The following is a 9,106-nucleotide window of genomic DNA, read 5'->3' as shown; positions in this document are numbered from 1 at the left end:
TGCTATGGTAGCCCTCAGACCTTTGCATTTCAAAGGTCAGTACCTTTTTTAAAAAATGTGGGAAACGTGATGTTTTTATTAGGCTAAGTAAGAGAGAATGTAAATGATAATATAGATGGTATCATCTATTTTCAGCTTGATTTCATAGGAGAAAGAAAAATAGCAACACTCCAAAAGTAGAAAGTACATCGTTCCAAACCTAAGTTCCTTTCAATCAAATAAATTTAGCTTTTTGAAAAGCTTCCTACCTGGCCTTTACTTTTCTCATGTTCCTTCAGACCACTGGGAATGGAACCACCAGCATCTGTCCTGGGCTTGCTTTTGAGACACACTAACCTATCCATCTTTTTCATTCTAGAAAATTCTCACCCATCCTTCAAGATCAGTTCTTGAGTGAAGTCTTTGCTGACTCCCGAGGCAGAGGTCGTCACTATCGCTTTGTGTATCTCCTTGTTACGACAAAACATGTATCGATTTTTGATGGTGATTTCTTGGGCACATGAAACAGGAAATCACTAAAGCCCCTTCAAAATCCTCTTAAGTGGACCGGGCACAGGGGCTCACACCTGGAATCCCAGCGCTTTGGGAGGCTGAGGCTGCAGATCACTGGAGGTCAGGAGTTCGAGACCATCCTGACCAACACGGTGAAAACCCGTCTCTACTAAAAATACAAAAATTAGCCAGGTGTGATAGGAGGCACCTGTAATCCCAGCTATTTGGGAGGCTGAGGCAGGAGAATCACTTGACTCCAGGAGGTGAAAGTTGCAGTGAGCTGAGATCGCACCACTGCACTTCAGCCTAGGTGACAGAGCCAGACACTGTCTCAAAAAAAAAAAAAAAAAAAAAAAATCCTCGGGCTGGGGGCAGTGGCTCACGTCTGTAATCCCAGCACTTTGGGAGGCCAAGGCGGGCAAATCATCTGAGGTCAGGAGTTCAAGACCAGCCTGACCAACATGGTAAAACCCCGTCTCTACTAAAAATACACAAATTAGCCAGGCGTGGTGGCAGGCGCCTGTAATCCCAGCTCCTCAGAAGGCTGAGGCAGGGGAATCGCTTGAACCCAGGAGGCAGAGGCTGCAGTGAGCTGAGATTGCACCACTGCACTCCAGCCTGGGCGACAGAATGAAAATCTGTCTCAAAAAAAAAAAATCCTCTTAAATAGCCTCTCTTCTCCCACATTTCCATTCCCTATGGCAGCTGCTCTTCCCTCTGTTTCTCTTTTAAAAACCTCTTTGGGCCAGGTACAGTGGCTCACGCCTGTAATTCCAGCACTTTGGGAGGCTGAGGTAGGTGGAGCACTTGACCCCAGGAGGACAAGGGTGTAGTGAGCCGAGACTGCACCACTACACTCCAGTCTGGGCGACAGAGCAAGATCTATCTCAAAAACAAAAACAAAAAAACCACGTCTTCAGCCTTTCTGGGCACACTTCTATGTCCTCCCTACCCAAAACTGCACTGGAAGACAGTTCACTGAAAGCTACATTTGTCTTCAGCCCAAACAATAAGCCACCGTGCCTCAGCTATGCCCTAACGCAGCATGCCAGTGAGCTGTCTACCTGAAGTCTGTGGTCCCAGGTCAACGATGAGGGACTCATAGCAGAAAGATATAAGGCCTTGCATAGACACACGTTTTAAAAACAATGAAACAATGAATAAAAGTTCTGTAGTGACGGCCAGTAGTGACAGCCCACGAGGGGACATCCTGATACTTTCCCGCGTTTCATACTTTTCCTGTTACTATAACCACGGTCTCTACCTTCTCTAGAAAGGCGATTAAAACATGTTTAGGACATCTGGGCGGCTGTACTGAGATCCCAGCATGTAGCAGTCCAGCCATTACGGGAGCTGCACTGCTGAAGCACAGGTGCGTCCTCCCGGCTCTTAAGCCCAATTAGGAGGCAGGGTTATTTGATGGTGGAACAGAGCGGACCCTGCTGTGTATGATGTACCCAGGCTGTGTCAGCTGCATTTGTGGCTTGTCCCATGACCCTTTGGCCCATCCTGCTGCGAGTGTGGCTGTCAGTCAGGGTTGAGAGTTTAGAGAGAAGTGGGCAGGCAGCTTCAGGCCCCACGTTGGTGTTGGCCTGGGCACCTGTTGGATCAACACAATAGCTGCAGCCTGGAGTTCCTGGAAGCTGCCTTCCGCTCAGCTAGGCCTGCTGTGGACGGAGCCCGTGCCAGCTACATGTGCCAGGGAAGCCACAGCTTGGCTGGTGAGCAATGCAATTCTGGGAAAGTGCAGGCTCTGTGTGTTCTTTCCTCTCTTGCAAACCATGGGCACCCTTGGGTCCCTTGGGGGTCACTATGTTACACCTGCTTTTTATCTCTCTCGGCAGGAGCTGCTCAAGCCACATCTTACGACACTGAGGTAAGAGCAGAAGGTTGTGGAGTGCGCGGGCTGGGGTGTGTGCTAAGGCCCTGTGTGCTGGATTACTCCTTGTGTGTCTCATTGCTTATAGGAATTTTTTTTTTTTTTGTTTGTTTGTTTTTTGAGACAGGGTCTTACTGTGCCACCCAGGCTGGAGTGCAGTGGTGTGAACATAGCTCACTGCAACCTCGGACTCCTGACCTCAAGCAATCCTCCCGCCTCAGCCTTCCAGGTGCTTGAGATGAGAAATAGACTTTTTCTCCTTTAATAATTTATTATTTCTCCCCTTGGACTGTTTGTTCAAACCCACACAGGAGCAGGAACATTGCTTTCGATTGCCAAAGAAATGACATAATGATGCCAATGATCAAAATGTCAAGAACACAGTGTCTTGGGCTGAGATGGTGAAGGCAGCATTCAGGCAGTGGTGATCTGGGGTGATAGGAGTGGCTAGGCGGAGACTGAGGCCTCCCTTCTTGTAGGATTTGATGATGGAACAGAGCGGACCCTGCTGTGCATGATGTACCCAGGCTGTGTCAACTGCATTTGTGGCTTGTCCCATGACCCATTGCTCATTGCTATTATTGTCTTGTTTTATTTCTGCTTTTGTTTGTTTGGGTAGGTGAAAAGGCAGGTAGGGTGATGAAGAGCAGAATGTTTCATTTTTATCAAGCATCACTTGATTCAACACGTAGCCACTGAAAAGAAGCAATCATTTTTGGCCTGCGTCTCTGAGGGTAAGACAGTGTGTGGTGGTGGCTGCAGCCCACGTGGGAGCTGTCTGCAAAGAACCCAGCTGCTTCTTGCAGCTCTGGTCATCCTGCTGCCCTCAGCTGCTCCCACGGAGGCCACCCGCCTCTCTGACACTGAGCTGCTCACCTAGCCCAGCCACCAGTGACGGCCCCTGGCTTTTGAGGTGTCTGTTCTCTCCTCTCTCACTCCACTGCCACTGGCTTCCAGGGATCTCCAGCCTGCATAGAAACTTCTCACTACTCTGCCCTCGCCCTTTTAGCAGGCTCCTGAAGCTACTGACTCCACCTCCCAGGCAAATCATTCTAATTTAATTCTTTACAAGTATTCTCCCTCCTGGAGTGCTGGGCTCCACCATGGGGACGAGCCAGGGCACATCACCCACAGCTTTCCAGACACCCGGGGCCCAGGGCCCGTCCTGCTGTGAGTGTGGCTCCTTCAGCCTTCTTCCTTCTTCGCCTGTGGGGAGTTAGACATTCGCGAACCTCGTACTCAATCCCTGCCTCTGTCACGGCCTGCTAAGTCAATAAGACATATCTGCATGTGTCAGAATATGCGCAAGCTTTTGACCGGATTCCAGTTTTTCCCCATGGAGCTTTTGGCAGATGAAGCGTGTGGCTCAACAGCTGGTCGGATGTCCCTTAACCTCCCCCACACCAGGACTGTCTCTGTCTCCACATTCCAGCATATCCGGGTCTCAGCTTTGACACAATCAGACACTGTTGCTGAAGTTTTTATGTTTATATGACAGAAGAAACTGTCACCGCCCCCCCATCGCACCCTCCCACCTGTTGTAGGAAAGGGCTCCAAGGTCTTGAGACCACATGCAGGGGATGGGAAAGCTGGCATTAAAGGGGAAGGAAGTCCTTCTGTGATTCCAGCAGCCGCAGGAGGAGAACATCAGAAACCGAAAATTCCTGTGCCCAGGGATGGGGACCCGCTGACTTCAAGAGCAGAGCAGGTGTCTGGCTGGTGGAGGAAGTCCCAGTGTGGATTAATACTCTAGTGTCTCCAGAGAACATAACCGACATTTGTCTTTGGGAGCTGTGTTTGAGTAGATCAGCTAGTGAAAAACCCAGCCAGCCTGCAGCCCTCCCGGCAGAGAGTGAAAAGGAAACCCGACTGGGGGATACCGCCCACCCTGGTCCCCAGAGAGCTGCGTTGTTTCCTCCCGCCCAGGCCTTTGGATCGGGCCACAGCAAGCGTCCCTGGGCACCTGGCCGAAGCTGGAAACTCGGGATGAGAGTGGAGGCCCTGGAAGGGAAGAAGAACTGAGGAGTGAGCTTGCCCTGTGAGAAGGGGTGGAGCTCTTCAGAGGATAGGGGTGAACTTACCAGACACCTGCGGAAATGGAGGCTGTGCTGGAGTAGGGGAGCCTGGATGAAAATCAGAGAACGAGAAGGCCGGGTTCAGAAGGGTGGGAAGGTCCCCGGGCGTCCCCCTCGAGGGGGATGAGGTCATCCGGGGCCACTAGGAGGACCAAGCCTTTAGCCAGAACCTCAGTATTTACCCTCCTGTGTTGTAATCCTGCCTTATTTTGGGTTTCTAAAAATTGCAGTAAGATGTACATAAGAGTTACCATTTTAACCATTTTCAAGTGTACAATTCAGTGGCAGTAAGCACATTCACGACATTGTGTAACCATCGCCCCACTGATTTCCAGAACTTTTTCATCATTCCAAACACAAACTCTGTACCCATTAAGCAATATTCCCCTTTCCCCTCAACCCCCACAGCCCCTGGCGACCTCTGCTCTACTTTCTATGTCTTTGAATTTGACTAGGTATCTCAGAGAAAGGGAATCATATAATGGTTTTCCTTTTGCATTTGGCTTATTTCACTTAGCATGTTTTCAAGGTTCATTCACGGTGTAGAATATATCCAAATGGCATTCCTTTTAAAGGTTGAATAGTATTTCATTATACATAGACGCTACCTGACAGGCAATGAATGGGCTCGCTGCCATATGTGCATAGAAACCCATACTATGGCACTGGCTTTTTTTTTTTTTTTTTGGAGTAAGGATCTTGCTCTGTTGCTCAGGCTGGAGTGCAGTGGCATGATCTCGGCTCACTGCAACCTCCACCTCACAGGGTTTAAGCAGTTCTCATGCCTCAGCCTCTCGAGTAGCTGGGACTACAGAGGCACTCCATTGTGCCTGGGTAATTTATATATTTTTAGTAGAGACGGGTTTCGCCATGTTGGCCAGGCTGGTCTCAAACTCCTGACCTCAGGTGATCCACCAGCCTCAGCCTCCCAAAGTGTTGGGATTACAGGCGTGAGCCACCGCGCCTGGCCTGATTTACAGTATTTGAAATCAAATCCATCCTCAGCGTTTCCCCAAGGGGATCAGAGCAGCGCACCTGGGAACATGCTTCCTTCAGGTGTGTTGCAGAAGCTTAGCTACTGACACGCTCTCTCCTGCTGCACTTAACACTGGAAACGACTGAAATGGTGAGCAACGTGCGATGGCTGGGAAATCACGGTCCATTTATACCAGCTTTCACCGGTAATGTCCTTCCAGATTTTTCAGTGAGATGGGCAAGAATTTCATGATATAAAATTGAATACAAACAAAGCAGATGACAAAAGTCATATATAATGTTATACATTTGTAATACGTCTTAATACATCTCAGTAATACATAGTGCATCATGGTGAGATATATGTATATATATAAAAGCAGGAAAGAGATGTGTTAAGTATAGTTTGTCTCTGGAAGACGGGGTGAGGAATAGTTTTTGTCTTTTCTAAATTTTTCATAATTTTTTTACAGTAAGTGTACATTATTTGCATGATCAGAAAAAAAGCACTATACATGTAGAAGCCAGTAGGCATGCATGTGTATATCCGGCACTTTCCATCTGACCAGAGAATCCTGTGTCATCTCCTTACATTCATCTCTGGGTGGTCACCCATGTCAGGACCATGAGAGGCCCGTGAAAGAGCCAAAAAGAATCCTCAAAAAATATCTGCCCGCTAAATTCTCTGCATGACTAGTCTCAGGAGGGAAAGGGTGGAATCTTGTTACCATATTAGCAAGAGTGGCTGTGCACACGCTTGCAGGGAAGAACTTCCCTATTATGACGCTATTTTTCAAAACAGGCTTTTCCGTGCTTAATCTGTTTTGTGAATGATCCTCTCTCTGCCCCTCCCCATCCTACAAAAAAGAAGACATTCGTTTTTATGTGTGTTCATAGTAATTCTGTTGGTAAGGCTAGGTCCTATTGCCTGGCCACAAACGGGAACCCATTTAAGACCTCTGTCCCTTGTGGTTCCATGGCCTGGGGATGCATAGGAAGGCAGTCGCCACACAGTACGGGAACAGAACCTGACGTGCTCACTCAGCTACTGGTTTACTTGGGTTAAAACACATCATGGGCAGAGAGGCTGGCCAAGTTGCTGTGTTCTCTTTGGATTCAACAGCAATATCACTTATTTTATCTATTTACTTACGCATATTGTATTTCACAAGAACAGGCTTCAAGATGGTTTACTAGCATTTGTTTGCTTTTATTTATCACATTTATAATTATTGGTTTATCCAATTTTATACTGTAATAAGATGCTAAAAACAAACCAGAAGAAAAGAAAAGTAGAAGAAAAGGAGGCCAGGGGAAATTAGTGTGCAGAACACTGGCTGTGAGATTTTGCAGAGTTACCAAGGTTGGATGGGAAACAGCTGGGAGCTTCCTGGTGGTTAAGGGGGATGCCAAACAGAGGGTCACCTTAGAGCTGATTCAGCGAGGAGAGACCATGAACCAAGCACTCTTGCTTGATGGACTCTAACCATCTTAAAACAGTCAACCAATAATTGAAAACTCACCCAGAGTCCAACAACAGCCATGTGCAGACACAATCTCCTGGGGTGGCTAGAGAGGACAGAGACATGTTCCAGCTGCCAGATTCATTGCTGCTATCTTCTGAGAAGCTGGGAGTCAACAGCAGGAACTGAACAGTGCCCAGAGAACAGCAAGCTAGGGTTGGGTCTTAAAAAGCCCTTGCTTAACTTTATAAAGTCTAAATGAGTTTTGGTTTTATCCTAAAATGTTGGTAAAACTCCTTAGCCTGGTATTCAAGGCCACCACAAGCCAACACCAACAAGTATCTATAGCCTTGGTCCCACTTCTCCACATTACCTGGCATTCTAGTTGAACACTGGCCTCAGGCTCGCTGTGCCTACTATTTGACACCCCTTCCTCTTCTTTGCACAATTCTTTCCTTTAACCTAGAATGATCTCCAGAGTGATTTCCGTTCGCCCGCAATGATCTCCAGATGGGGTCGTCTGGTGCCCAAGGGAAGCCCCACCTAGAAGAGAATGTTAGAGCATTCACAAGGATCTCTTCTTCTGATAAGAACACCAAAGTTCCTTGTGGGGTAACTAGTTTCTCTTCTATTTCCGTTTTCTCTTCTAGGAGGACAGCACATGGCACTCTCACCTCCTTTGCAGTTAAGTGTGAAATAGTGCCAATAGAGTGTGAAAGAAAAGAAAGAAGATGATTCACCTCCCAAAGAAGGCGATTCCCCACTGCTGTGTCCCTTCTATCAACTTGATTCAAAAAACCAAAATGGACCTGGGAACCATGTGTTGAAGATAGGAGAGCTCCAAAAGAGACTGGAGCCCTGAGTCACCACCTGGAGGAAAAATACCCACCCATCAGGAATTTATACTATACAATTGGAAGTTTTTGGGTTACAGCAGCTACTTTAATTAAAACACCCAGAGACAAGAGTCATTATTGCACAAATTGGTTGCCTTTTTGTATGTTTGGGTCCTCTCTGTTTGATGAGACTGCACGTTCCTTTGAAACACATCTATTTAAAATTCTTATATCCCCAGAGAGCCTAGCAGAGAGTATGCACAGAGTGAGCCTTCAGTAAATGTTGAGTAAATAAGCTCCTAAAGGATGAAACTGGGTCTTTGAAGTTTGTTCTGACCAGTACTTAGTATAGGATTTTGTGCTATTGGTCACTTTTCACAAAGGTTCTTGCTATTAAGGAACTTGATATCCAATGTACTCACAGAGAGTAGAAATTCAGGGGAAACAAATAGAAGAGATATGTCCAAAAATCCATGTAACATTTCATTGACAGATATTTATCTCTTTAATCCTGGAAGTTGTTGCATGTAAGGGAAGGTTCAGTAGAACGAAAACAGGACTGCAAGCTGGGAGGAGATTTGGGGTCTCTTGGCCAACTCTGCCTCGTACCTTCAATTTCCCTGCTGGTAAAATGAAGTCAGTGGTCCCCAAAATGAAATTTGGACTAATGACAAATTAGCTAGCATTTGATTATACATCGATAGGTTCCCCATGTGATTTTAATGCACAAATCAGATTTGGGAACCATTAGGTAGGTGATCTTATCCTATGAGTCTATCTTTTTCAACATGGAAAAATTAATTTGTTTTGCTGACCGAAAGCTGTGTAACTTAGAACTGGAAAGAGACATAGAATCGAATAACCCATCTCTATGGGGCAAAAAAATTAAACACCTTTAGTTCGTCCAAAGATGAAATGGAAAAATAAACATGTTTTAAGATGATTTGGTAGAGAAAATATTTTCTTTGCCAGGATATTAGAGAATTTGTCAAGAGTTATTAAACAGGAGAGTCAAAGGTTTCATTGCAGGAACTTAATAAATATTTGTTTATTAGCTGATTAATATGCTGATCCAAGCAGAGAAGGAATTCTGTCTTTGTTTTAAAGCCAGGATTTCTAACTGCCCTTTCGGGATAAAAATGTGCTCTGTGTTCAGCTCAGCAACCTGAACTGTCTATTCCATTATTCAGATAAACACCAAAAGGGATTTAATGTATCCTCTGGCAACCGAAGATAATACTCCCAGGTCAAGCTTCCTTCAGGCAGATATTAATGGTTACTTTTAGTTAGTGAAAAATATTGCATAATTCATGCGCTGTGCTTGACAAAGTTGATCCAAACTCTGGGACCTTCAGGAATTTCAGGCAGAATTCCTTACTCTTTGAG

General features: G+C 46.2%; 1 long non-coding RNA gene across 1 annotated transcript; it reads left to right on the top strand.

The window, feature by feature from the left end:
* Nucleotides 1–2,213: 2,213 nt before the first annotated feature.
* On the top strand, nucleotides 2,214–8,662 carry LOC112625204. Its single transcript, XR_003119542.1, has 3 exons — nucleotides 2,214–2,368; nucleotides 4,177–4,409; nucleotides 7,535–8,662. It is a non-coding gene; the product is annotated as an uncharacterized LOC112625204 (long non-coding RNA).
* The last annotated feature ends 444 nt before the right edge of the window (nucleotides 8,663–9,106 follow it).

The sequence above is a fragment of the Theropithecus gelada genome, chromosome 5 (assembly GCF_003255815.1).
Source record: "Theropithecus gelada isolate Dixy chromosome 5, Tgel_1.0, whole genome shotgun sequence".
Classification (NCBI taxonomy): Eukaryota; Metazoa; Chordata; class Mammalia; order Primates; family Cercopithecidae; genus Theropithecus; species Theropithecus gelada.
The sequence above is the reverse complement of the archived record's forward strand: the minus strand, read 5'-3'. Positions and strand labels throughout refer to the sequence as shown.